Raw genomic sequence first — 27,363 nt, 5'->3', positions numbered from 1 at the left:
AAGAAATTTTAAGCGCAGCAGAGTAACCAGCGCACATACCTGTTAGCTCAGGTGAGTTTAAAAGGCTGCTGTTGATAACAAGGGCATTTGCTAAATAGATGGTGTGTGTGCAACAATATACTGAAAGGTCAATTATATTGTGCAGCTTATCTCACCACCTGTAGTTATTTAGGTGAAAGCTCCAAAATGCTTGCCTAATATGTCTGTTTATCCAAAAGGAAGTAAAAAGGGAGAGCTAGAAAGATAGCATTGCATCACATTACATGGCAATGCAATGCACAGTTGCTGAAGATGAACCAAAATGAGCTTGTAATCTGGCTTCTGCAACTTTGAACATGAAAAATCCAATGAGGAGAAGAAAAGCAAAGCCAAAGAGTCCATCCCAAAATCCGACAAACAAGCAAAATGAACAAAAAACATTGAATTCAATTCTTTCTGATTTTAGAAACTGCATTAAAGAAGGGGTGCACCGGTCCTGGAGATACTGCAATACCAGGTCAATGCGTGGAGTGGACAGAGCAAGCTCTTTTTCCATCTCCCTGTTCTAAAAATCCATTTAATATATGGTCCCCAGATAGGGGACGTATCAGATATTAAACTGATAAGAACAGATACTACACTTGATCTTAGCCAAAAGGCCGAGAAGCGATAACCAGAATTGGTTTCAAACTACGGAGCCACCCAAGGATCCTGAAAAGTCCATTTGTGGAGATGAGCTCCTGGACTCCCGTTAAGAAGACATGTTGTCAACCTCTAGATCCCTTACATGCCTGCACTTTTCGGCTTGCTGCTGCTGCAATCCACGCGTTTTAGATCTGCATAACTCCACCTCTTTAAACACAGCACCTTCACCCCCTGCTGTTCCCACCCGCCTCAACACCGTTGGAAGGGAGGAGAACCAATTAAGGCGGGGGGTGGGGTGGAACGAGCAGCTGTCTACCCTTAGCAGGAGGGCTCCTGATTACATACCTCTCCTGCTGCTGCTGCTGCTGGCTGTCCAGCAGCAGACTGAAGGTGGCTGCTGCTGTGCACAGGTATATAAAGGCTCAGAGCCTATTATGACACGCGCAGCCAGCGTTCCATTGCCACATTCCATCTACTGCAGGCAGGATACCTGGCTGGCTGAATGTCGCTGAGAAGCTCACAGAGACCGCCATAAGCAACAGTTTAACAGAATGCCACAGACTAATCAACCAAACTTTTTGGGTTGGGTTCTCTTTTATAGTCTGCAGGCATTAAATGAAAGAAGTCAGTGTTCCAGCAGAAGGAGACAACGTTTCAGAAAAGGCATTGTAGCAAACCAAAAAAGAAATTTTAAGCGCAGCAGAGTAACCAGCGCACATACCTGTTAGCTCAGGTGAGTTTAAAAGGCTGCTGTTGATAACAAGGGCATTTGCTAAATAGATGGTGTGTGTGCAACAATATACTGAAAGGTCAATTATATTGTGCAGCTTATCTCACCACCTGTAGTTATTTAGGTGAAAGCTCCAAAATGCTTGCCTAATATGTCTGTTTATCCAAAAGGAAGTAAAAAGGGAGAGCTAGAAAGATAGCATTGCATCACATTACATGGCAATGCAATGCACAGTTGCTGAAGATGAACCAAAATGAGCTTGTAATCTGGCTTCTGCAACTTTGAACATGAAAAATCCAATGAGGAGAAGAAAAGCAAAGCCAAAGAGTCCATCCCAAAATCCGACAAACAAGCAAAATGAACAAAAAACATTGAATTCAATTCTTTCTGATTTTAGAAACTGCATTAAAGAAGGGGTGCACCGGTCCTGGAGATACTGCAATACCAGGTCAATGCGTGGAGTGGACAGAGCAAGCTCTTTTTCCATCTCCCTGTTCTAAAAATCCATTTAATATATGGTCCCCAGATAGGGGACGTATCAGATATTAAACTGATAAGAACAGATACTACACTTGATCTTAGCCAAAAGGCCGAGAAGCGATAACCAGAATTGGTTTCAAACTACGGAGCCACCCAAGGATCCTGAAAAGTCCATTTGTGGAGATGAGCTCCTGGACTCCCGTTAAGAAGACATGTTGTCAACCTCTAGATCCCTTACATGCCTGCACTTTTCGGCTTGCTGCTGCTGCAATCCACGCGTTTTAGATCTGCATAACTCCACCTCTTTAAACACAGCACCTTCACCCCCTGCTGTTCCCACCCGCCTCAACACCGTTGGAAGGGAGGAGAACCAATTAAGGCGGGGGGTGGGGTGGAACGAGCAGCTGTCTACCCTTAGCAGGAGGGCTCCTGATTACATACCTCTCCTGCTGCTGCTGCTGCTGGCTGTCCAGCAGCAGACTGAAGGTGGCTGCTGCTGTGCACAGGTATATAAAGGCTCAGAGCCTATTATGACACGCGCAGCCAGCGTTCCATTGCCACATTCCATCTACTGCAGGCAGGATACCTGGCTGGCTGAATGTCGCTGAGAAGCTCACAGAGACCGCCATAAGCAACAGTTTAACAGAATGCCACAGACTAATCAACCAAACTTTTTGGGTTGGGTTCTCTTTTATAGTCTGCAGGCATTAAATGAAAGAAGTCAGTGTTCCAGCAGAAGGAGACAACGTTTCAGAAAAGGCATTGTAGCAAACCAAAAAAGAAATTTTAAGCGCAGCAGAGTAACCAGCGCACATACCTGTTAGCTCAGGTGAGTTTAAAAGGCTGCTGTTGATAACAAGGGCATTTGCTAAATAGATGGTGTGTGTGCAACAATATACTGAAAGGTCAATTATATTGTGCAGCTTATCTCACCACCTGTAGTTATTTAGGTGAAAGCTCCAAAATGCTTGCCTAATATGTCTGTTTATCCAAAAGGAAGTAAAAAGGGAGAGCTAGAAAGATAGCATTGCATCACATTACATGGCAATGCAATGCACAGTTGCTGAAGATGAACCAAAATGAGCTTGTAATCTGGCTTCTGCAACTTTGAACATGAAAAATCCAATGAGGAGAAGAAAAGCAAAGCCAAAGAGTCCATCCCAAAATCCGACAAACAAGCAAAATGAACAAAAAACATTGAATTCAATTCTTTCTGATTTTAGAAACTGCATTAAAGAAGGGGTGCACCGGTCCTGGAGATACTGCAATACCAGGTCAATGCGTGGAGTGGACAGAGCAAGCTCTTTTTCCATCTCCCTGTTCTAAAAATCCATTTAATATATGGTCCCCAGATAGGGGACGTATCAGATATTAAACTGATAAGAACAGATACTACACTTGATCTTAGCCAAAAGGCCGAGAAGCGATAACCAGAATTGGTTTCAAACTACGGAGCCACCCAAGGATCCTGAAAAGTCCATTTGTGGAGATGAGCTCCTGGACTCCCGTTAAGAAGACATGTTGTCAACCTCTAGATCCCTTACATGCCTGCACTTTTCGGCTTGCTGCTGCTGCAATCCACGCGTTTTAGATCTGCATAACTCCACCTCTTTAAACACAGCACCTTCACCCCCTGCTGTTCCCACCCGCCTCAACACCGTTGGAAGGGAGGAGAACCAATTAAGGCGGGGGGTGGGGTGGAACGAGCAGCTGTCTACCCTTAGCAGGAGGGCTCCTGATTACATACCTCTCCTGCTGCTGCTGCTGCTGGCTGTCCAGCAGCAGACTGAAGGTGGCTGCTGCTGTGCACAGGTATATAAAGGCTCAGAGCCTATTATGACACGCGCAGCCAGCGTTCCATTGCCACATTCCATCTACTGCAGGCAGGATACCTGGCTGGCTGAATGTCGCTGAGAAGCTCACAGAGACCGCCATAAGCAACAGTTTAACAGAATGCCACAGACTAATCAACCAAACTTTTTGGGTTGGGTTCTCTTTTATAGTCTGCAGGCATTAAATGAAAGAAGTCAGTGTTCCAGCAGAAGGAGACAACGTTTCAGAAAAGGCATTGTAGCAAACCAAAAAAGAAATTTTAAGCGCAGCAGAGTAACCAGCGCACATACCTGTTAGCTCAGGTGAGTTTAAAAGGCTGCTGTTGATAACAAGGGCATTTGCTAAATAGATGGTGTGTGTGCAACAATATACTGAAAGGTCAATTATATTGTGCAGCTTATCTCACCACCTGTAGTTATTTAGGTGAAAGCTCCAAAATGCTTGCCTAATATGTCTGTTTATCCAAAAGGAAGTAAAAAGGGAGAGCTAGAAAGATAGCATTGCATCACATTACATGGCAATGCAATGCACAGTTGCTGAAGATGAACCAAAATGAGCTTGTAATCTGGCTTCTGCAACTTTGAACATGAAAAATCCAACGAGGAGAAGAAAAGCAAAGCCAAAGAGTCCATCCCAAAATCCGACAAACAAGCAAAATGAACAAAAAACATTGAATTCAATTCTTTCTGATTTTAGAAACTGCATTAAAGAAGGGGTGCACCGGTCCTGGAGATACTGCAATACCAGGTCAATGCGTGGAGTGGACAGAGCAAGCTCTTTTTCCATCTCCCTGTTCTAAAAATCCATTTAATATATGGTCCCCAGATAGGGGACGTATCAGATATTAAACTGATAAGAACAGATACTACACTTGATCTTAGCCAAAAGGCCGAGAAGCGATAACCAGAATTGGTTTCAAACTACGGAGCCACCCAAGGATCCTGAAAAGTCCATTTGTGGAGATGAGCTCCTGGACTCCCGTTAAGAAGACATGTTGTCAACCTCTAGATCCCTTACATGCCTGCACTTTTCGGCTTGCTGCTGCTGCAATCCACGCGTTTTAGATCTGCATAACTCCACCTCTTTAAACACAGCACCTTCACCCCCTGCTGTTCCCACCCGCCTCAACACCGTTGGAAGGGAGGAGAACCAATTAAGGCGGGGGGTGGGGTGGAACGAGCAGCTGTCTACCCTTAGCAGGAGGGCTCCTGATTACATACCTCTCCTGCTGCTGCTGCTGCTGGCTGTCCAGCAGCAGACTGAAGGTGGCTGCTGCTGTGCACAGGTATATAAAGGCTCAGAGCCTATTATGACACGCGCAGCCAGCGTTCCATTGCCACATTCCATCTACTGCAGGCAGGATACCTGGCTGGCTGAATGTCGCTGAGAAGCTCACAGAGACCGCCATAAGCAACAGTTTAACAGAATGCCACAGACTAATCAACCAAACTTTTTGGGTTGGGTTCTCTTTTATAGTCTGCAGGCATTAAATGAAAGAAGTCAGTGTTCCAGCAGAAGGAGACAACGTTTCAGAAAAGGCATTGTAGCAAACCAAAAAAGAAATTTTAAGCGCAGCAGAGTAACCAGCGCACATACCTGTTAGCTCAGGTGAGTTTAAAAGGCTGCTGTTGATAACAAGGGCATTTGCTAAATAGATGGTGTGTGTGCAACAATATACTGAAAGGTCAATTATATTGTGCAGCTTATCTCACCACCTGTAGTTATTTAGGTGAAAGCTCCAAAATGCTTGCCTAATATGTCTGTTTATCCAAAAGGAAGTAAAAAGGGAGAGCTAGAAAGATAGCATTGCATCACATTACATGGCAATGCAATGCACAGTTGCTGAAGATGAACCAAAATGAGCTTGTAATCTGGCTTCTGCAACTTTGAACATGAAAAATCCAACGAGGAGAAGAAAAGCAAAGCCAAAGAGTCCATCCCAAAATCCGACAAACAAGCAAAATGAACAAAAAACATTGAATTCAATTCTTTCTGATTTTAGAAACTGCATTAAAGAAGGGGTGCACCGGTCCTGGAGATACTGCAATACCAGGTCAATGCGTGGAGTGGACAGAGCAAGCTCTTTTTCCATCTCCCTGTTCTAAAAATCCATTTAATATATGGTCCCCAGATAGGGGACGTATCAGATATTAAACTGATAAGAACAGATACTACACTTGATCTTAGCCAAAAGGCCGAGAAGCGATAACCAGAATTGGTTTCAAACTACGGAGCCACCCAAGGATCCTGAAAAGTCCATTTGTGGAGATGAGCTCCTGGACTCCCGTTAAGAAGACATGTTGTCAACCTCTAGATCCCTTACATGCCTGCACTTTTCGGCTTGCTGCTGCTGCAATCCACGCGTTTTAGATCTGCATAACTCCACCTCTTTAAACACAGCACCTTCACCCCCTGCTGTTCCCACCCGCCTCAACACCGTTGGAAGGGAGGAGAACCAATTAAGGCGGGGGGTGGGGTGGAACGAGCAGCTGTCTACCCTTAGCAGGAGGGCTCCTGATTACATACCTCTCCTGCTGCTGCTGCTGCTGGCTGTCCAGCAGCAGACTGAAGGTGGCTGCTGCTGTGCACAGGTATATAAAGGCTCAGAGCCTATTATGACACGCGCAGCCAGCGTTCCATTGCCACATTCCATCTACTGCAGGCAGGATACCTGGCTGGCTGAATGTCGCTGAGAAGCTCACAGAGACCGCCATAAGCAACAGTTTAACAGAATGCCACAGACTAATCAACCAAACTTTTTGGATTGGGTTCTCTTTTATAGTCTGCAGGCATTAAATGAAAGAAGTCAGTGTTCCAGCAGAAGGAGACAACGTTTCAGAAAAGGCATTGTAGCAAACCAAAAAAGAAATTTTAAGCGCAGCAGAGTAACCAGCGCACATACCTGTTAGCTCAGGTGAGTTTAAAAGGCTGCTGTTGATAACAAGGGCATTTGCTAAATAGATGGTGTGTGTGCAACAATATACTGAAAGGTCAATTATATTGTGCAGCTTATCTCACCACCTGTAGTTATTTAGGTGAAAGCTCCAAAATGCTTGCCTAATATGTCTGTTTATCCAAAAGGAAGTAAAAAGGGAGAGCTAGAAAGATAGCATTGCATCACATTACATGGCAATGCAATGCACAGTTGCTGAAGATGAACCAAAATGAGCTTGTAATCTGGCTTCTGCAACTTTGAACATGAAAAATCCAACGAGGAGAAGAAAAGCAAAGCCAAAGAGTCCATCCCAAAATCCGACAAACAAGCAAAATGAACAAAAAACATTGAATTCAATTCTTTCTGACTTTAGAAACTGCATTAAAGAAGGGGTGCACCGGTCCTGGAGATACTGCAATACCAGGTCAATGCGTGGAGTGGACAGAGCAAGCTCTTTTTCCATCTCCCTGTTCTAAAAATCCATTTAATATATGGTCCCCAGATAGGGGACGTATCAGATATTAAACTGATAAGAACAGATACTACACTTGATCTTAGCCAAAAGGCCGAGAAGCGATAACCAGAATTGGTTTCAAACTACGGAGCCACCCAAGGATCCTGAAAAGTCCATTTGTGGAGATGAGCTCCTGGACTCCCGTTAAGAAGACATGTTGTCAACCTCTAGATCCCTTACATGCCTGCACTTTTCGGCTTGCTGCTGCTGCAATCCACGCGTTTTAGATCTGCATAACTCCACCTCTTTAAACACAGCACCTTCACCCCCTGCTGTTCCCACCCGCCTCAACACCGTTGGAAGGGAGGAGAACCAATTAAGGCGGGGGGTGGGGTGGAACGAGCAGCTGTCTACCCTTAGCAGGAGGGCTCCTGATTACATACCTCTCCTGCTGCTGCTGCTGCTGGCTGTCCAGCAGCAGACTGAAGGTGGCTGCTGCTGTGCACAGGTATATAAAGGCTCAGAGCCTATTATGACACGCGCAGCCAGCGTTCCATTGCCACATTCCATCTACTGCAGGCAGGATACCTGGCTGGCTGAATGTCGCTGAGAAGCTCACAGAGACCGCCATAAGCAACAGTTTAACAGAATGCCACAGACTAATCAACCAAACTTTTTGGGTTGGGTTCTCTTTTATAGTCTGCAGGCATTAAATGAAAGAAGTCAGTGTTCCAGCAGAAGGAGACAACGTTTCAGAAAAGGCATTGTAGCAAACCAAAAAAGAAATTTTAAGCGCAGCAGAGTAACCAGCGCACATACCTGTTAGCTCAGGTGAGTTTAAAAGGCTGCTGTTGATAACAAGGGCATTTGCTAAATAGATGGTGTGTGTGCAACAATATACTGAAAGGTCAATTATATTGTGCAGCTTATCTCACCACCTGTAGTTATTTAGGTGAAAGCTCCAAAATGCTTGCCTAATATGTCTGTTTATCCAAAAGGAAGTAAAAAGGGAGAGCTAGAAAGATAGCATTGCATCACATTACATGGCAATGCAATGCACAGTTGCTGAAGATGAACCAAAATGAGCTTGTAATCTGGCTTCTGCAACTTTGAACATGAAAAATCCAACGAGGAGAAGAAAAGCAAAGCCAAAGAGTCCATCCCAAAATCCGACAAACAAGCAAAATGAACAAAAAACATTGAATTCAATTCTTTCTGATTTTAGAAACTGCATTAAAGAAGGGGTGCACCGGTCCTGGAGATACTGCAATACCAGGTCAATGCGTGGAGTGGACAGAGCAAGCTCTTTTTCCATCTCCCTGTTCTAAAAATCCATTTAATATATGGTCCCCAGATAGGGGACGTATCAGATATTAAACTGATAAGAACAGATACTACACTTGATCTTAGCCAAAAGGCCGAGAAGCGATAACCAGAATTGGTTTCAAACTACGGAGCCACCCAAGGATCCTGAAAAGTCCATTTGTGGAGATGAGCTCCTGGACTCCCGTTAAGAAGACATGTTGTCAACCTCTAGATCCCTTACATGCCTGCACTTTTCGGCTTGCTGCTGCTGCAATCCACGCGTTTTAGATCTGCATAACTCCACCTCTTTAAACACAGCACCTTCACCCCCTGCTGTTCCCACCCGCCTCAACACCGTTGGAAGGGAGGAGAACCAATTAAGGCGGGGGGTGGGGTGGAACGAGCAGCTGTCTACCCTTAGCAGGAGGGCTCCTGATTACATACCTCTCCTGCTGCTGCTGCTGCTGGCTGTCCAGCAGCAGACTGAAGGTGGCTGCTGCTGTGCACAGGTATATAAAGGCTCAGAGCCTATTATGACACGCGCAGCCAGCGTTCCATTGCCACATTCCATCTACTGCAGGCAGGATACCTGGCTGGCTGAATGTCGCTGAGAAGCTCACAGAGACCGCCATAAGCAACAGTTTAACAGAATGCCACAGACTAATCAACCAAACTTTTTGGGTTGGGTTCTCTTTTATAGTCTGCAGGCATTAAATGAAAGAAGTCAGTGTTCCAGCAGAAGGAGACAACGTTTCAGAAAAGGCATTGTAGCAAACCAAAAAAGAAATTTTAAGCGCAGCAGAGTAACCAGCGCACATACCTGTTAGCTCAGGTGAGTTTAAAAGGCTGCTGTTGATAACAAGGGCATTTGCTAAATAGATGGTGTGTGTGCAACAATATACTGAAAGGTCAATTATATTGTGCAGCTTATCTCACCACCTGTAGTTATTTAGGTGAAAGCTCCAAAATGCTTGCCTAATATGTCTGTTTATCCAAAAGGAAGTAAAAAGGGAGAGCTAGAAAGATAGCATTGCATCACATTACATGGCAATGCAATGCACAGTTGCTGAAGATGAACCAAAATGAGCTTGTAATCTGGCTTCTGCAACTTTGAACATGAAAAATCCAACGAGGAGAAGAAAAGCAAAGCCAAAGAGTCCATCCCAAAATCCGACAAACAAGCAAAATGAACAAAAAACATTGAATTCAATTCTTTCTGATTTTAGAAACTGCATTAAAGAAGGGGTGCACCGGTCCTGGAGATACTGCAATACCAGGTCAATGCGTGGAGTGGACAGAGCAAGCTCTTTTTCCATCTCCCTGTTCTAAAAATCCATTTAATATATGGTCCCCAGATAGGGGACGTATCAGATATTAAACTGATAAGAACAGATACTACACTTGATCTTAGCCAAAAGGCCGAGAAGCGATAACCAGAATTGGTTTCAAACTACGGAGCCACCCAAGGATCCTGAAAAGTCCATTTGTGGAGATGAGCTCCTGGACTCCCGTTAAGAAGACATGTTGTCAACCTCTAGATCCCTTACATGCCTGCACTTTTCGGCTTGCTGCTGCTGCAATCCACGCGTTTTAGATCTGCATAACTCCACCTCTTTAAACACAGCACCTTCACCCCCTGCTGTTCCCACCCGCCTCAACACCGTTGGAAGGGAGGAGAACCAATTAAGGCGGGGGGTGGGGTGGAACGAGCAGCTGTCTACCCTTAGCAGGAGGGCTCCTGATTACATACCTCTCCTGCTGCTGCTGCTGCTGGCTGTCCAGCAGCAGACTGAAGGTGGCTGCTGCTGTGCACAGGTATATAAAGGCTCAGAGCCTATTATGACACGCGCAGCCAGCGTTCCATTGCCACATTCCATCTACTGCAGGCAGGATACCTGGCTGGCTGAATGTCGCTGAGAAGCTCACAGAGACCGCCATAAGCAACAGTTTAACAGAATGCCACAGACTAATCAACCAAACTTTTTGGGTTGGGTTCTCTTTTATAGTCTGCAGGCATTAAATGAAAGAAGTCAGTGTTCCAGCAGAAGGAGACAACGTTTCAGAAAAGGCATTGTAGCAAACCAAAAAAGAAATTTTAAGCGCAGCAGAGTAACCAGCGCACATACCTGTTAGCTCAGGTGAGTTTAAAAGGCTGCTGTTGATAACAAGGGCATTTGCTAAATAGATGGTGTGTGTGCAACAATATACTGAAAGGTCAATTATATTGTGCAGCTTATCTCACCACCTGTAGTTATTTAGGTGAAAGCTCCAAAATGCTTGCCTAATATGTCTGTTTATCCAAAAGGAAGTAAAAAGGGAGAGCTAGAAAGATAGCATTGCATCACATTACATGGCAATGCAATGCACAGTTGCTGAAGATGAACCAAAATGAGCTTGTAATCTGGCTTCTGCAACTTTGAACATGAAAAATCCAACGAGGAGAAGAAAAGCAAAGCCAAAGAGTCCATCCCAAAATCCGACAAACAAGCAAAATGAACAAAAAACATTGAATTCAATTCTTTCTGATTTTAGAAACTGCATTAAAGAAGGGGTGCACCGGTCCTGGAGATACTGCAATACCAGGTCAATGCGTGGAGTGGACAGAGCAAGCTCTTTTTCCATCTCCCTGTTCTAAAAATCCATTTAATATATGGTCCCCAGATAGGGGACGTATCAGATATTAAACTGATAAGAACAGATACTACACTTGATCTTAGCCAAAAGGCCGAGAAGCGATAACCAGAATTGGTTTCAAACTACGGAGCCACCCAAGGATCCTGAAAAGTCCATTTGTGGAGATGAGCTCCTGGACTCCCGTTAAGAAGACATGTTGTCAACCTCTAGATCCCTTACATGCCTGCACTTTTCGGCTTGCTGCTGCTGCAATCCACGCGTTTTAGATCTGCATAACTCCACCTCTTTAAACACAGCACCTTCACCCCCTGCTGTTCCCACCCGCCTCAACACCGTTGGAAGGGAGGAGAACCAATTAAGGCGGGGGGTGGGGTGGAACGAGCAGCTGTCTACCCTTAGCAGGAGGGCTCCTGATTACATACCTCTCCTGCTGCTGCTGCTGCTGGCTGTCCAGCAGCAGACTGAAGGTGGCTGCTGCTGTGCACAGGTATATAAAGGCTCAGAGCCTATTATGACACGCGCAGCCAGCGTTCCATTGCCACATTCCATCTACTGCAGGCAGGATACCTGGCTGGCTGAATGTCGCTGAGAAGCTCACAGAGACCGCCATAAGCAACAGTTTAACAGAATGCCACAGACTAATCAACCAAACTTTTTGGGTTGGGTTCTCTTTTATAGTCTGCAGGCATTAAATGAAAGAAGTCAGTGTTCCAGCAGAAGGAGACAACGTTTCAGAAAAGGCATTGTAGCAAACCAAAAAAGAAATTTTAAGCGCAGCAGAGTAACCAGCGCACATACCTGTTAGCTCAGGTGAGTTTAAAAGGCTGCTGTTGATAACAAGGGCATTTGCTAAATAGATGGTGTGTGTGCAACAATATACTGAAAGGTCAATTATATTGTGCAGCTTATCTCACCACCTGTAGTTATTTAGGTGAAAGCTCCAAAATGCTTGCCTAATATGTCTGTTTATCCAAAAGGAAGTAAAAAGGGAGAGCTAGAAAGATAGCATTGCATCACATTACATGGCAATGCAATGCACAGTTGCTGAAGATGAACCAAAATGAGCTTGTAATCTGGCTTCTGCAACTTTGAACATGAAAAATCCAACGAGGAGAAGAAAAGCAAAGCCAAAGAGTCCATCCCAAAATCCGACAAACAAGCAAAATGAACAAAAAACATTGAATTCAATTCTTTCTGATTTTAGAAACTGCATTAAAGAAGGGGTGCACCGGTCCTGGAGATACTGCAATACCAGGTCAATGCGTGGAGTGGACAGAGCAAGCTCTTTTTCCATCTCCCTGTTCTAAAAATCCATTTAATATATGGTCCCCAGATAGGGGACGTATCAGATATTAAACTGATAAGAACAGATACTACACTTGATCTTAGCCAAAAGGCCGAGAAGCGATAACCAGAATTGGTTTCAAACTACGGAGCCACCCAAGGATCCTGAAAAGTCCATTTGTGGAGATGAGCTCCTGGACTCCCGTTAAGAAGACATGTTGTCAACCTCTAGATCCCTTACATGCCTGCACTTTTCGGCTTGCTGCTGCTGCAATCCACGCGTTTTAGATCTGCATAACTCCACCTCTTTAAACACAGCACCTTCACCCCCTGCTGTTCCCACCCGCCTCAACACCGTTGGAAGGGAGGAGAACCAATTAAGGCGGGGGGTGGGGTGGAACGAGCAGCTGTCTACCCTTAGCAGGAGGGCTCCTGATTACATACCTCTCCTGCTGCTGCTGCTGCTGGCTGTCCAGCAGCAGACTGAAGGTGGCTGCTGCTGTGCACAGGTATATAAAGGCTCAGAGCCTATTATGACACGCGCAGCCAGCGTTCCATTGCCACATTCCATCTACTGCAGGCAGGATACCTGGCTGGCTGAATGTCGCTGAGAAGCTCACAGAGACCGCCATAAGCAACAGTTTAACAGAATGCCACAGACTAATCAACCAAACTTTTTGGGTTGGGTTCTCTTTTATAGTCTGCAGGCATTAAATGAAAGAAGTCAGTGTTCCAGCAGAAGGAGACAACGTTTCAGAAAAGGCATTGTAGCAAACCAAAAAAGAAATTTTAAGCGCAGCAGAGTAACCAGCGCACATACCTGTTAGCTCAGGTGAGTTTAAAAGGCTGCTGTTGATAACAAGGGCATTTGCTAAATAGATGGTGTGTGTGCAACAATATACTGAAAGGTCAATTATATTGTGCAGCTTATCTCACCACCTGTAGTTATTTAGGTGAAAGCTCCAAAATGCTTGCCTAATATGTCTGTTTATCCAAAAGGAAGTAAAAAGGGAGAGCTAGAAAGATAGCATTGCATCACATTACATGGCAATGCAATGCACAGTTGCTGAAGATGAACCAAAATGAGCTTGTAATCTGGCTTCTGCAACTTTGAACATGAAAAATCCAACGAGGAGAAGAAAAGCAAAGCCAAAGAGTCCATCCCAAAATCCGACAAACAAGCAAAATGAACAAAAAACATTGAATTCAATTCTTTCTGATTTTAGAAACTGCATTAAAGAAGGGGTGCACCGGTCCTGGAGATACTGCAATACCAGGTCAATGCGTGGAGTGGACAGAGCAAGCTCTTTTTCCATCTCCCTGTTCTAAAAATCCATTTAATATATGGTCCCCAGATAGGGGACGTATCAGATATTAAACTGATAAGAACAGATACTACACTTGATCTTAGCCAAAAGGCCGAGAAGCGATAACCAGAATTGGTTTCAAACTACGGAGCCACCCAAGGATCCTGAAAAGTCCATTTGTGGAGATGAGCTCCTGGACTCCCGTTAAGAAGACATGTTGTCAACCTCTAGATCCCTTACATGCCTGCACTTTTCGGCTTGCTGCTGCTGCAATCCACGCGTTTTAGATCTGCATAACTCCACCTCTTTAAACACAGCACCTTCACCCCCTGCTGTTCCCACCCGCCTCAACACCGTTGGAAGGGAGGAGAACCAATTAAGGCGGGGGGTGGGGTGGAACGAGCAGCTGTCTACCCTTAGCAGGAGGGCTCCTGATTACATACCTCTCCTGCTGCTGCTGCTGCTGGCTGTCCAGCAGCAGACTGAAGGTGGCTGCTGCTGTGCACAGGTATATAAAGGCTCAGAGCCTATTATGACACGCGCAGCCAGCGTTCCATTGCCACATTCCATCTACTGCAGGCAGGATACCTGGCTGGCTGAATGTCGCTGAGAAGCTCACAGAGACCGCCATAAGCAACAGTTTAACAGAATGCCACAGACTAATCAACCAAACTTTTTGGGTTGGGTTCTCTTTTATAGTCTGCAGGCATTAAATGAAAGAAGTCAGTGTTCCAGCAGAAGGAGACAACGTTTCAGAAAAGGCATTGTAGCAAACCAAAAAAGAAATTTTAAGCGCAGCAGAGTAACCAGCGCACATACCTGTTAGCTCAGGTGAGTTTAAAAGGCTGCTGTTGATAACAAGGGCATTTGCTAAATAGATGGTGTGTGTGCAACAATATACTGAAAGGTCAATTATATTGTGCAGCTTATCTCACCACCTGTAGTTATTTAGGTGAAAGCTCCAAAATGCTTGCCTAATATGTCTGTTTATCCAAAAGGAAGTAAAAAGGGAGAGCTAGAAAGATAGCATTGCATCACATTACATGGCAATGCAATGCACAGTTGCTGAAGATGAACCAAAATGAGCTTGTAATCTGGCTTCTGCAACTTTGAACATGAAAAATCCAACGAGGAGAAGAAAAGCAAAGCCAAAGAGTCCATCCCAAAATCCGACAAACAAGCAAAATGAACAAAAAACATTGAATTCAATTCTTTCTGATTTTAGAAACTGCATTAAAGAAGGGGTGCACCGGTCCTGGAGATACTGCAATACCAGGTCAATGCGTGGAGTGGACAGAGCAAGCTCTTTTTCCATCTCCCTGTTCTAAAAATCCATTTAATATATGGTCCCCAGATAGGGGACGTATCAGATATTAAACTGATAAGAACAGATACTACACTTGATCTTAGCCAAAAGGCCGAGAAGCGATAACCAGAATTGGTTTCAAACTACGGAGCCACCCAAGGATCCTGAAAAGTCCATTTGTGGAGATGAGCTCCTGGACTCCCGTTAAGAAGACATGTTGTCAACCTCTAGATCCCTTACATGCCTGCACTTTTCGGCTTGCTGCTGCTGCAATCCACGCGTTTTAGATCTGCATAACTCCACCTCTTTAAACACAGCACCTTCACCCCCTGCTGTTCCCACCCGCCTCAACACCGTTGGAAGGGAGGAGAACCAATTAAGGCGGGGGGTGGGGTGGAACGAGCAGCTGTCTACCCTTAGCAGGAGGGCTCCTGATTACATACCTCTCCTGCTGCTGCTGCTGCTGGCTGTCCAGCAGCAGACTGAAGGTGGCTGCTGCTGTGCACAGGTATATAAAGGCTCAGAGCCTATTATGACACGCGCAGCCAGCGTTCCATTGCCACATTCCATCTACTGCAGGCAGGATACCTGGCTGGCTGAATGTCGCTGAGAAGCTCACAGAGACCGCCATAAGCAACAGTTTAACAGAATGCCACAGACTAATCAACCAAACTTTTTGGGTTGGGTTCTCTTTTATAGTCTGCAGGCATTAAATGAAAGAAGTCAGTGTTCCAGCAGAAGGAGACAACGTTTCAGAAAAGGCATTGTAGCAAACCAAAAAAGAAATTTTAAGCGCAGCAGAGTAACCAGCGCACATACCTGTTAGCTCAGGTGAGTTTAAAAGGCTGCTGTTGATAACAAGGGCATTTGCTAAATAGATGGTGTGTGTGCAACAATATACTGAAAGGTCAATTATATTGTGCAGCTTATCTCACCACCTGTAGTTATTTAGGTGAAAGCTCCAAAATGCTTGCCTAATATGTCTGTTTATCCAAAAGGAAGTAAAAAGGGAGAGCTAGAAAGATAGCATTGCATCACATTACATGGCAATGCAATGCACAGTTGCTGAAGATGAACCAAAATGAGCTTGTAATCTGGCTTCTGCAACTTTGAACATGAAAAATCCAACGAGGAGAAGAAAAGCAAAGCCAAAGAGTCCATCCCAAAATCCGACAAACAAGCAAAATGAACAAAAAACATTGAATTCAATTCTTTCTGATTTTAGAAACTGCATTAAAGAAGGGGTGCACCGGTCCTGGAGATACTGCAATACCAGGTCAATGCGTGGAGTGGACAGAGCAAGCTCTTTTTCCATCTCCCTGTTCTAAAAATCCATTTAATATATGGTCCCCAGATAGGGGACGTATCAGATATTAAACTGATAAGAACAGATACTACACTTGATCTTAGCCAAAAGGCCGAGAAGCGATAACCAGAATTGGTTTCAAACTACGGAGCCACCCAAGGATCCTGAAAAGTCCATTTGTGGAGATGAGCTCCTGGACTCCCGTTAAGAAGACATGTTGTCAACCTCTAGATCCCTTACATGCCTGCACTTTTCGGCTTGCTGCTGCTGCAATCCACGCGTTTTAGATCTGCATAACTCCACCTCTTTAAACACAGCACCTTCACCCCCTGCTGTTCCCACCCGCCTCAACACCGTTGGAAGGGAGGAGAACCAATTAAGGCGGGGGGTGGGGTGGAACGAGCAGCTGTCTACCCTTAGCAGGAGGGCTCCTGATTACATACCTCTCCTGCTGCTGCTGCTGCTGGCTGTCCAGCAGCAGACTGAAGGTGGCTGCTGCTGTGCACAGGTATATAAAGGCTCAGAGCCTATTATGACACGCGCAGCCAGCGTTCCATTGCCACATTCCATCTACTGCAGGCAGGATACCTGGCTGGCTGAATGTCGCTGAGAAGCTCACAGAGACCGCCATAAGCAACAGTTTAACAGAATGCCACAGACTAATCAACCAAACTTTTTGGGTTGGGTTCTCTTTTATAGTCTGCAGGCATTAAATGAAAGAAGTCAGTGTTCCAGCAGAAGGAGACAACGTTTCAGAAAAGGCATTGTAGCAAACCAAAAAAGAAATTTTAAGCGCAGCAGAGTAACCAGCGCACATACCTGTTAGCTCAGGTGAGTTTAAAAGGCTGCTGTTGATAACAAGGGCATTTGCTAAATAGATGGTGTGTGTGCAACAATATACTGAAAGGTCAATTATATTGTGCAGCTTATCTCACCACCTGTAGTTATTTAGGTGAAAGCTCCAAAATGCTTGCCTAATATGTCTGTTTATCCAAAAGGAAGTAAAAAGGGAGAGCTAGAAAGATAGCATTGCATCACATTACATGGCAATGCAATGCACAGTTGCTGAAGATGAACCAAAATGAGCTTGTAATCTGGCTTCTGCAACTTTGAACATGAAAAATCCAACGAGGAGAAGAAAAGCAAAGCCAAAGAGTCCATCCCAAAATCCGACAAACAAGCAAAATGAACAAAAAACATTGAATTCAATTCTTTCTGATTTTAGAAACTGCATTAAAGAAGGGGTGCACCGGTCCTGGAGATACTGCAATACCAGGTCAATGCGTGGAGTGGACAGAGCAAGCTCTTTTTCCATCTCCCTGTTCTAAAAATCCATTTAATATATGGTCCCCAGATAGGGGACGTATCAGATATTAAACTGATAAGAACAGATACTACACTTGATCTTAGCCAAAAGGCCGAGAAGCGATAACCAGAATTGGTTTCAAACTACGGAGCCACCCAAGGATCCTGAAAAGTCCATTTGTGGAGATGAGCTCCTGGACTCCCGTTAAGAAGACATGTTGTCAACCTCTAGATCCCTTACATGCCTGCACTTTTCGGCTTGCTGCTGCTGCAATCCACGCGTTTTAGATCTGCATAACTCCACCTCTTTAAACACAGCACCTTCACCCCCTGCTGTTCCCACCCGCCTCAACACCGTTGGAAGGGAGGAGAACCAATTAAGGCGGGGGGTGGGGTGGAACGAGCAGCTGTCTACCCTTAGCAGGAGGGCTCCTGATTACATACCTCTCCTGCTGCTGCTGCTGCTGGCTGTCCAGCAGCAGACTGAAGGTGGCTGCTGCTGTGCACAGGTATATAAAGGCTCAGAGCCTATTATGACACGCGCAGCCAGCGTTCCATTGCCACATTCCATCTACTGCAGGCAGGATACCTGGCTGGCTGAATGTCGCTGAGAAGCTCACAGAGACCGCCATAAGCAACAGTTTAACAGAATGCCACAGACTAATCAACCAAACTTTTTGGGTTGGGTTCTCTTTTATAGTCTGCAGGCATTAAATGAAAGAAGTCAGTGTTCCAGCAGAAGGAGACAACGTTTCAGAAAAGGCATTGTAGCAAACGAAAAAAGAAATTTTAAGCGCAGCAGAGTAACCAGCGCACATACCTGTTAGCTCAGGTGAGTTTAAAAGGCTGCTGTTGATAACAAGGGCATTTGCTAAATAGATGGTGTGTGTGCAACAATATACTGAAAGGTCAATTATATTGTGCAGCTTATCTCACCACCTGTAGTTATTTAGGTGAAAGCTCCAAAATGCTTGCCTAATATCTCTGTTTATCCAAAAGGAAGTAAAAAGGGAGAGCTAGAAAGATAGCATTGCATCACATTACATGGCAATGCAATGCACAGTTGCTGAAGATGAACCAAAATGAGCTTGTAATCTGGCTTCTGCAACTTTGAACATGAAAAATCCAACGAGGAGAAGAAAAGCAAAGCCAAAGAGTCCATCCCAAAATCCGACAAACAAGCAAAATGAACAAAAAACATTGAATTCAATTCTTTCTGATTTTAGAAACTGCATTAAAGAAGGGGTGCACCGGTCCTGGAGATACTGCAATACCAGGTCAATGCGTGGAGTGGACAGAGCAAGCTCTTTTTCCATCTCCCTGTTCTAAAAATCCATTTAATATATGGTCCCCAGATAGGGGACGTATCAGATATTAAACTGATAAGAACAGATACTACACTTGATCTTAGCCAAAAGGCCGAGAAGCGATAACCAGAATTGGTTTCAAACTACGGAGCCACCCAAGGATCCTGAAAAGTCCATTTGTGGAGATGAGCTCCTGGACTCCCGTTAAGAAGACATGTTGTCAACCTCTAGATCCCTTACATGCCTGCACTTTTCGGCTTGCTGCTGCTGCAATCCACGCGTTTTAGATCTGCATAACTCCACCTCTTTAAACACAGCACCTTCACCCCCTGCTGTTCCCACCCGCCTCAACACCGTTGGAAGGGAGGAGAACCAATTAAGGCGGGGGGTGGGGTGGAACGAGCAGCTGTCTACCCTTAGCAGGAGGGCTCCTGATTACATACCTCTCCTGCTGCTGCTGCTGCTGGCTGTCCAGCAGCAGACTGAAGGTGGCTGCTGCTGTGCACAGGTATATAAAGGCTCAGAGCCTATTATGACACGCGCAGCCAGCGTTCCATTGCCACATTCCATCTACTGCAGGCAGGATACCTGGCTGGCTGAATGTCGCTGAGAAGCTCACAGAGACCGCCATAAGCAACAGTTTAACAGAATGCCACAGACTAATCAACCAAACTTTTTGGGTTGGGTTCTCTTTTATAGTCTGCAGGCATTAAATGAAAGAAGTCAGTGTTCCAGCAGAAGGAGACAACGTTTCAGAAAAGGCATTGTAGCAAACCAAAAAAGAAATTTTAAGCGCAGCAGAGTAACCAGCGCACATACCTGTTAGCTCAGGTGAGTTTAAAAGGCTGCTGTTGATAACAAGGGCATTTGCTAAATAGATGGTGTGTGTGCAACAATATACTGAAAGGTCAATTATATTGTGCAGCTTATCTCACCACCTGTAGTTATTTAGGTGAAAGCTCCAAAATGCTTGCCTAATATCTCTGTTTATCCAAAAGGAAGTAAAAAGGGAGAGCTAGAAAGATAGCATTGCATCACATTACATGGCAATGCAATGCACAGTTGCTGAAGATGAACCAAAATGAGCTTGTAATCTGGCTTCTGCAACTTTGAACATGAAAAATCCAACGAGGAGAAGAAAAGCAAAGCCAAAGAGTCCATCCCAAAATCCTACAAACAAGCAAAATGAACAAAAAACATTGAATTCAATTCTTTCTGATTTTAGAAACTGCATTAAAGAAGGGGTGCACCGGTCCTGGAGATACTGCAATACCAGGTCAATGCGTGGAGTGGACAGAGCAAGCTCTTTTTCCATCTCCCTGTTCTAAAAATCCATTTAATATATGGTCCCCAGATAGGGGACGTATCAGATATTAAACTGATAAGAACAGATACTACACTTGATCTTAGCCAAAAGGCCGAGAAGCGATAACCAGAATTGGTTTCAAACTACGGAGCCACCCAAGGATCCTGAAAAGTCCATTTGTGGAGATGAGCTCCTGGACTCCCGTTAAGAAGACATGTTGTCAACCTCTAGATCCCTTACATGCCTGCACTTTTCGGCTTGCTGCTGCTGCAATCCACGCGTTTTAGATCTGCATAACTCCACCTCTTTAAACACAGCACCTTCACCCCCTGCTGTTCCCACCCGCCTCAACACCGTTGGAAGGGAGGAGAACCAATTAAGGCGGGGGGTGGGGTGGAACGAGCAGCTGTCTACCCTTAGCAGGAGGGCTCCTGATTACATACCTCTCCTGCTGCTGCTGCTGCTGGCTGTCCAGCAGCAGACTGAAGGTGGCTGCTGCTGTGCACAGGTATATAAAGGCTCAGAGCCTATTATGACACGCGCAGCCAGCGTTCCATTGCCACATTCCATCTACTGCAGGCAGGATACCTGGCTGGCTGAATGTCGCTGAGAAGCTCACAGAGACCGCCATAAGCAACAGTTTAACAGAATGCCACAGACTAATCAACCAAACTTTTTGGGTTGGGTTCTCTTTTATAGTCTGCAGGCATTAAATGAAAGAAGTCAGTGTTCCAGCAGAAGGAGACAACGTTTCAGAAAAGGCATTGTAGCAAACCAAAAAAGAAATTTTAAGCGCAGCAGAGTAACCAGCGCACATACCTGTTAGCTCAGGTGAGTTTAAAAGGCTGCTGTTGATAACAAGGGCATTTGCTAAATAGATGGTGTGTGTGCAACAATATACTGAAAGGTCAATTATATTGTGCAGCTTATCTCACCACCTGTAGTTATTTAGGTGAAAGCTCCAAAATGCTTGCCTAATATGTCTGTTTATCCAAAAGGAAGTAAAAAGGGAGAGCTAGAAAGATAGCATTGCATCACATTACATGGCAATGCAATGCACAGTTGCTGAAGATGAACCAAAATGAGCTTGTAATCTGGCTTCTGCAACTTTGAACATGAAAAATCCAACGAGGAGAAGAAAAGCAAAGCCAAAGAGTCCATCCCAAAATCCGACAAACAAGCAAAATGAACAAAAAACATTGAATTCAATTCTTTCTGATTTTAGAAACTGCATTAAAGAAGGGGTGCACCGGTCCTGGAGATACTGCAATACCAGGTCAATGCGTGGAGTGGACAGAGCAAGCTCTTTTTCCATCTCCCTGTTCTAAAAATCCATTTAATATATGGTCCCCAGATAGGGGACGTATCAGATATTAAACTGATAAGAACAGATACTACACTTGATCTTAGCCAAAAGGCCGAGAAGCGATAACCAGAATTGGTTTCAAACTACGGAGCCACCCAAGGATCCTGAAAAGTCCATTTGTGGAGATGAGCTCCTGGACTCCCGTTAAGAAGACATGTTGTCAACCTCTAGATCCCTTACATGCCTGCACTTTTCGGCTTGCTGCTGCTGCAATCCACGCGTTTTAGATCTGCATAACTCCACCTCTTTAAACACAGCACCTTCACCCCCTGCTGTTCCCACCCGCCTCAACACCGTTGGAAGGGAGGAGAACCAATTAAGGCGGGGGGTGGGGTGGAACGAGCAGCTGTCTACCCTTAGCAGGAGGGCTCCTGATTACATACCTCTCCTGCTGCTGCTGCTGCTGGCTGTCCAGCAGCAGACTGAAGGTGGCTGCTGCTGTGCACAGGTATATAAAGGCTCAGAGCCTATTATGACACGCGCAGCCAGCGTTCCATTGCCACATTCCATCTACTGCAGGCAGGATACCTGGCTGGCTGAATGTCGCTGAGAAGCTCACAGAGACCGCCATAAGCAACAGTTTAACAGAATGCCACAGACTAATCAACCAAACTTTTTGGGTTGGGTTCTCTTTTATAGTCTGCAGGCATTAAATGAAAGAAGTCAGTGTTCCAGCAGAAGGAGACAACGTTTCAGAAAAGGCATTGTAGCAAACCAAAAAAGAAATTTTAAGCGCAGCAGAGTAACCAGCGCACATACCTGTTAGCTCAGGTGAGTTTAAAAGGCTGCTGTTGATAACAAGGGCATTTGCTAAATAGATGGTGTGTGTGCAACAATATACTGAAAGGTCAATTATATTGTGCAGCTTATCTCACCACCTGTAGTTATTTAGGTGAAAGCTCCAAAATGCTTGCCTAATATGTCTGTTTATCCAAAAGGAAGTAAAAAGGGAGAGCTAGAAAGATAGCATTGCATCACATTACATGGCAATGCAATGCACAGTTGCTGAAGATGAACCAAAATGAGCTTGTAATCTGGCTTCTGCAACTTTGAACATGAAAAATCCAATGAGGAGAAGAAAAGCAAAGCCAAAGAGTCCATCCCAAAATCCGACAAACAAGCAAAATGAACAAAAAACATTGAATTCAATTCTTTCTGATTTTAGAAACTGCATTAAAGAAGGGGTGCACCGGTCCTGGAGATACTGCAATACCAGGTCAATGCGTGGAGTGGACAGAGCAAGCTCTTTTTCCATCTCCCTGTTCTAAAAATCCATTTAATATATGGTCCCCAGATAGGGGACGTATCAGATATTAAACTGATAAGAACAGATACTACACTTGATCTTAGCCAAAAGGCCGAGAAGCGATAACCAGAATTGGTTTCAAACTACGGAGCCACCCAAGGATCCTGAAAAGTCCATTTGTGGAGATGAGCTCCTGGACTCCCGTTAAGAAGACATGTTGTCAACCTCTAGATCCCTTACATGCCTGCACTTTTCGGCTTGCTGCTGCTGCAATCCACGCGTTTTAGATCTGCATAACTCCACCTCTTTAAACACAGCACCTTCACCCCCTGCTGTTCCCACCCGCCTCAACACCGTTGGAAGGGAGGAGAACCAATTAAGGCGGGGGGTGGGGTGGAACGAGCAGCTGTCTACCCTTAGCAGGAGGGCTCCTGATTACATACCTCTCCTGCTGCTGCTGCTGCTGGCTGTCCAGCAGCAGACTGAAGGTGGCTGCTGCTGTGCACAGGTATATAAAGGCTCAGAGCCTATTATGACACGCGCAGCCAGCGTTCCATTGCCACATTCCATCTACTGCAGGCAGGATACCTGGCTGGCTGAATGTCGCTGAGAAGCTCACAGAGACCGCCATAAGCAACAGTTTAACAGAATGCCACAGACTAATCAACCAAACTTTTTGGGTTGGGTTCTCTTTTATAGTCTGCAGGCATTAAATGAAAGAAGTCAGTGTTCCAGCAGAAGGAGACAACGTTTCAGAAAAGGCATTGTAGCAAACCAAAAAAGAAATTTTAAGCGCAGCAGAGTAACCAGCGCACATACCTGTTAGCTCAGGTGAGTTTAAAAGGCTGCTGTTGATAACAAGGGCATTTGCTAAATAGATGGTGTGTGTGCAACAATATACTGAAAGGTCAATTATATTGTGCAGCTTATCTCACCACCTGTAGTTATTTAGGTGAAAGCTCCAAAATGCTTGCCTAATATGTCTGTTTATCCAAAAGGAAGTAAAAAGGGAGAGCTAGAAAGATAGCATTGCATCACATTACATGGCAATGCAATGCACAGTTGCTGAAGATGAACCAAAATGAGCTTGTAATCTGGCTTCTGCAACTTTGAACATGAAAAATCCAATGAGGAGAAGAAAAGCAAAGCCAAAGAGTCCATCCCAAAATCCGACAAACAAGCAAAATGAACAAAAAACATTGAATTCAATTCTTTCTGATTTTAGAAACTGCATTAAAGAAGGGGTGCACCGGTCCTGGAGATACTGCAATACCAGGTCAATGCGTGGAGTGGACAGAGCAAGCTCTTTTTCCATCTCCCTGTTCTAAAAATCCATTTAATATATGGTCCCCAGATAGGGGACGTATCAGATATTAAACTGATAAGAACAGATACTACACTTGATCTTAGCCAAAAGGCCGAGAAGCGATAACCAGAATTGGTTTCAAACTACGGAGCCACCCAAGGATCCTGAAAAGTCCATTTGTGGAGATGAGCTCCTGGACTCCCGTTAAGAAGACATGTTGTCAACCTCTAGATCCCTTACATGCCTGCACTTTTCGGCTTGCTGCTGCTGCAATCCACGCGTTTTAGATCTGCATAACTCCACCTCTTTAAACACAGCACCTTCACCCCCTGCTGTTCCCACCCGCCTCAACACCGTTGGAAGGGAGGAGAACCAATTAAGGCGGGGGGTGGGGTGGAACGAGCAGCTGTCTACCCTTAGCAGGAGGGCTCCTGATTACATACCTCTCCTGCTGCTGCTGCTGCTGGCTGTCCAGCAGCAGACTGAAGGTGGCTGCTGCTGTGCACAGGTATATAAAGGCTCAGAGCCTATTATGACACGCGCAGCCAGCGTTCCATTGCCACATTCCATCTACTGCAGGCAGGATACCTGGCTGGCTGAATGTCGCTGAGAAGCTCACAGAGACCGCCATAAGCAACAGTTTAACAGAATGCCACAGACTAATCAACCAAACTTTTTGGGTTGGGTTCTCTTTTATAGTCTGCAGGCATTAAATGAAAGAAGTCAGTGTTCCAGCAGAAGGAGACAACGTTTCAGAAAAGGCATTGTAGCAAACCAAAAAAGAAATTTTAAGCGCAGCAGAGTAACCAGCGCACATACCTGTTAGCTCAGGTGAGTTTAAAAGGCTGCTGTTGATAACAAGGGCATTTGCTAAATAGATGGTGTGTGTGCAACAATATACTGAAAGGTCAATTATATTGTGCAGCTTATCTCACCACCTGTAGTTATTTAGGTGAAAGCTCCAAAATGCTTGCCTAATATGTCTGTTTATCCAAAAGGAAGTAAAAAGGGAGAGCTAGAAAGCTAGCATTGCATCACATTACATGGCAATGCAATGCACAGTTGCTGAAGATGAACCAAAATGAGCTTGTAATCTGGCTTCTGCAACTTTGAACATGAAAAATCCAATGAGGAGAAGAAAAGCAAAGCCAAAGAGTCCATCCCAAAATCCGACAAACAAGCAAAATGAACAAAAAACATTGAATTCAATTCTTTCTGATTTTAGAAACTGCATTAAAGAAGGGGTGCACCGGTCCTGGAGATACTGCAATACCAGGTCAATGCGTGGAGTGGACAGAGCAAGCTCTTTTTCCATCTCCCTGTTCTAAAAATCCATTTAATATATGGTCCCCAGATAGGGGACGTATCAGATATTAAACTGATAAGAACAGATACTACACTTGATCTTAGCCAAAAGGCCGAGAAGCGATAACCAGAATTGGTTTCAAACTACGGAGCCACCCAAGGATCCTGAAAAGTCCATTTGTGGAGATGAGCTCCTGGACTCCCGTTAAGAAGACATGTTGTCAACCTCTAGATCCCTTACATGCCTGCACTTTTCGGCTTGCTGCTGCTGCAATCCACGCGTTTTAGATCTGCATAACTCCACCTCTTTAAACACAGCACCTTCACCCCCTGCTGTTCCCACCCGCCTCAACACCGTTGGAAGGGAGGAGAACCAATTAAGGCGGGGGGTGGGGTGGAACGAGCAGCTGTCTACCCTTAGCAGGAGGGCTCCTGATTACATACCTCTCCTGCTGCTGCTGCTGCTGGCTGTCCAGCAGCAGACTGAAGGTGGCTGCTGCTGTGCACAGGTATATAAAGGCTCAGAGCCTATTATGACACGCGCAGCCAGCGTTCCATTGCCACATTCCATCTACTGCAGGCAGGATACCTGGCTGGCTGAATGTCGCTGAGAAGCTCACAGAGACCGCCATAAGCAACAGTTTAACAGAATGCCACAGACTAATCAACCAAACTTTTTGGGTTGGGTTCTCTTTTATAGTCTGCAGGCATTAAATGAAAGAAGTCAGTGTTCCAGCAGAAGGAGACAACGTTTCAGAAAAGGCATTGTAGCAAACCAAAAAAGAAATTTTAAGCGCAGCAGAGTAACCAGCGCACATACCTGTTAGCTCAGGTGAGTTTAAAAGGCTGCTGTTGATAACAAGGGCATTTGCTAAATAGATGGTGTGTGTGCAACAATATACTGAAAGGTCAATTATATTGTGCAGCTTATCTCACCACCTGTAGTTATTTAGGTGAAAGCTCCAAAATGCTTGCCTAATATGTCTGTTTATCCAAAAGGAAGTAAAAAGGGAGAGCTAGAAAGATAGCATTGCATCACATTACATGGCAATGCAATGCACAGTTGCTGAAGATGAACCAAAATGAGCTTGTAATCTGGCTTCTGCAACTTTGAACATGAAAAATCCAATGAGGAGAAGAAAAGCAAAGCCAAAGAGTCCATCCCAAAATCCGACAAACAAGCAAAATGAACAAAAAACATTGAATTCAATTCTTTCTGATTTTAGAAACTGCATTAAAGAAGGGGTGCACCGGTCCTGGAGATACTGCAATACCAGGTCAATGCGTGGAGTGGACAGAGCAAGCTCTTTTTCCATCTCCCTGTTCTAAAAATCCATTTAATATATGGTCCCCAGATAGGGGACGTATCAGATATTAAACTGATAAGAACAGATACTACACTTGATCTTAGCCAAAAGGCCGAGAAGCGATAACCAGAATTGGTTTCAAACTACGGAGCCACCCAAGGATCCTGAAAAGTCCATTTGTGGAGATGAGCTCCTGGACTCCCGTTAAGAAGACATGTTGTCAACCTCTAGATCCCTTACATGCCTGCACTTTTCGGCTTGCTGCTGCTGCAATCCACGCGTTTTAGATCTGCATAACTCCACCTCTTTAAACACAGCACCTTCACCCCCTGCTGTTCCCACCCGCCTCAACACCGTTGGAAGGGAGGAGAACCAATTAAGGCGGGGGGTGGGGTGGAACGAGCAGCTGTCTACCCTTAGCAGGAGGGCTCCTGATTACATACCTCTCCTGCTGCTGCTGCTGCTGGCTGTCCAGCAGCAGACTGAAGGTGGCTGCTGCTGTGCACAGGTATATAAAGGCTCAGAGCCTATTATGACACGCGCAGCCAGCGTTCCATTGCCACATTCCATCTACTGCAGGCAGGATACCTGGCTGGCTGAATGTCGCTGAGAAGCTCACAGAGACCGCCATAAGCAACAGTTTAACAGAATGCCACAGACTAATCAACCAAACTTTTTGGGTTGGGTTCTCTTTTATAGTCTGCAGGCATTAAATGA

At 45.0% G+C, this 27,363-nt stretch overlaps 21 non-coding genes across 21 annotated transcripts; all 21 read right to left on the bottom strand.

Moving 5' to 3' along the window:
* Window positions 1–459: 459 nt before the first annotated feature.
* On the bottom strand, window positions 460–650 carry LOC141246146 (U2 spliceosomal RNA). Its single transcript, XR_012309769.1, has one exon. It is a non-coding gene; the product is annotated as a U2 spliceosomal RNA (small nuclear RNA).
* A 1,115-nt stretch (window positions 651–1,765) lies between these two features.
* LOC141246145 (U2 spliceosomal RNA) lies at window positions 1,766–1,956 on the bottom strand. Its single transcript, XR_012309768.1, has one exon. It is a non-coding gene; the product is annotated as a U2 spliceosomal RNA (small nuclear RNA).
* A 1,115-nt stretch (window positions 1,957–3,071) lies between these two features.
* Window positions 3,072–3,262, bottom strand: LOC141246144 (U2 spliceosomal RNA). Its single transcript, XR_012309767.1, has one exon. It is a non-coding gene; the product is annotated as a U2 spliceosomal RNA (small nuclear RNA).
* A 1,115-nt stretch (window positions 3,263–4,377) lies between these two features.
* Window positions 4,378–4,568, bottom strand: LOC141246143 (U2 spliceosomal RNA). Its single transcript, XR_012309766.1, has one exon. It is a non-coding gene; the product is annotated as a U2 spliceosomal RNA (small nuclear RNA).
* Window positions 4,569–5,683: 1,115 nt separating this feature from the next.
* Window positions 5,684–5,874, bottom strand: LOC141246142 (U2 spliceosomal RNA). The gene has a single exon (XR_012309765.1). It is a non-coding gene; the product is annotated as a U2 spliceosomal RNA (small nuclear RNA).
* A 1,115-nt stretch (window positions 5,875–6,989) lies between these two features.
* On the bottom strand, window positions 6,990–7,180 carry LOC141246141 (U2 spliceosomal RNA). Its single transcript, XR_012309764.1, has one exon. It is a non-coding gene; the product is annotated as a U2 spliceosomal RNA (small nuclear RNA).
* Window positions 7,181–8,295: 1,115 nt separating this feature from the next.
* Window positions 8,296–8,486, bottom strand: LOC141246140 (U2 spliceosomal RNA). Its single transcript, XR_012309763.1, has one exon. It is a non-coding gene; the product is annotated as a U2 spliceosomal RNA (small nuclear RNA).
* Window positions 8,487–9,601: 1,115 nt separating this feature from the next.
* On the bottom strand, window positions 9,602–9,792 carry LOC141246139 (U2 spliceosomal RNA). The gene has a single exon (XR_012309762.1). It is a non-coding gene; the product is annotated as a U2 spliceosomal RNA (small nuclear RNA).
* Window positions 9,793–10,907: 1,115 nt separating this feature from the next.
* LOC141246138 (U2 spliceosomal RNA) lies at window positions 10,908–11,098 on the bottom strand. Its single transcript, XR_012309761.1, has one exon. It is a non-coding gene; the product is annotated as a U2 spliceosomal RNA (small nuclear RNA).
* A 1,115-nt stretch (window positions 11,099–12,213) lies between these two features.
* On the bottom strand, window positions 12,214–12,404 carry LOC141246136 (U2 spliceosomal RNA). The gene has a single exon (XR_012309760.1). It is a non-coding gene; the product is annotated as a U2 spliceosomal RNA (small nuclear RNA).
* Window positions 12,405–13,519: 1,115 nt separating this feature from the next.
* On the bottom strand, window positions 13,520–13,710 carry LOC141246134 (U2 spliceosomal RNA). The gene has a single exon (XR_012309757.1). It is a non-coding gene; the product is annotated as a U2 spliceosomal RNA (small nuclear RNA).
* A 1,115-nt stretch (window positions 13,711–14,825) lies between these two features.
* LOC141246133 (U2 spliceosomal RNA) lies at window positions 14,826–15,016 on the bottom strand. Its single transcript, XR_012309756.1, has one exon. It is a non-coding gene; the product is annotated as a U2 spliceosomal RNA (small nuclear RNA).
* A 1,115-nt stretch (window positions 15,017–16,131) lies between these two features.
* LOC141246132 (U2 spliceosomal RNA) lies at window positions 16,132–16,322 on the bottom strand. The gene has a single exon (XR_012309755.1). It is a non-coding gene; the product is annotated as a U2 spliceosomal RNA (small nuclear RNA).
* A 1,115-nt stretch (window positions 16,323–17,437) lies between these two features.
* LOC141246131 (U2 spliceosomal RNA) lies at window positions 17,438–17,628 on the bottom strand. The gene has a single exon (XR_012309754.1). It is a non-coding gene; the product is annotated as a U2 spliceosomal RNA (small nuclear RNA).
* A 1,115-nt stretch (window positions 17,629–18,743) lies between these two features.
* Window positions 18,744–18,934, bottom strand: LOC141246130 (U2 spliceosomal RNA). The gene has a single exon (XR_012309753.1). It is a non-coding gene; the product is annotated as a U2 spliceosomal RNA (small nuclear RNA).
* Window positions 18,935–20,049: 1,115 nt separating this feature from the next.
* Window positions 20,050–20,240, bottom strand: LOC141246129 (U2 spliceosomal RNA). Its single transcript, XR_012309752.1, has one exon. It is a non-coding gene; the product is annotated as a U2 spliceosomal RNA (small nuclear RNA).
* A 1,115-nt stretch (window positions 20,241–21,355) lies between these two features.
* On the bottom strand, window positions 21,356–21,546 carry LOC141246128 (U2 spliceosomal RNA). The gene has a single exon (XR_012309751.1). It is a non-coding gene; the product is annotated as a U2 spliceosomal RNA (small nuclear RNA).
* A 1,115-nt stretch (window positions 21,547–22,661) lies between these two features.
* On the bottom strand, window positions 22,662–22,852 carry LOC141246127 (U2 spliceosomal RNA). Its single transcript, XR_012309750.1, has one exon. It is a non-coding gene; the product is annotated as a U2 spliceosomal RNA (small nuclear RNA).
* A 1,115-nt stretch (window positions 22,853–23,967) lies between these two features.
* On the bottom strand, window positions 23,968–24,158 carry LOC141246126 (U2 spliceosomal RNA). The gene has a single exon (XR_012309749.1). It is a non-coding gene; the product is annotated as a U2 spliceosomal RNA (small nuclear RNA).
* A 1,115-nt stretch (window positions 24,159–25,273) lies between these two features.
* On the bottom strand, window positions 25,274–25,464 carry LOC141246125 (U2 spliceosomal RNA). Its single transcript, XR_012309748.1, has one exon. It is a non-coding gene; the product is annotated as a U2 spliceosomal RNA (small nuclear RNA).
* Window positions 25,465–26,579: 1,115 nt separating this feature from the next.
* On the bottom strand, window positions 26,580–26,770 carry LOC141246123 (U2 spliceosomal RNA). The gene has a single exon (XR_012309746.1). It is a non-coding gene; the product is annotated as a U2 spliceosomal RNA (small nuclear RNA).
* Between the last annotated feature and the right edge of the window lie 593 nt (window positions 26,771–27,363).

The sequence above is a fragment of the Phyllobates terribilis genome, unplaced genomic scaffold, assembly GCF_046119375.1.
Source record: "Phyllobates terribilis strain yellow unplaced genomic scaffold, ASM4611937v1 Scaffold_2347__1_contigs__length_138829, whole genome shotgun sequence".
NCBI classification, from domain to species: Eukaryota; Metazoa; Chordata; class Amphibia; order Anura; family Dendrobatidae; genus Phyllobates; species Phyllobates terribilis.
The sequence above is the reverse complement of the archived record's forward strand: the minus strand, read 5'-3'. Positions and strand labels throughout refer to the sequence as shown.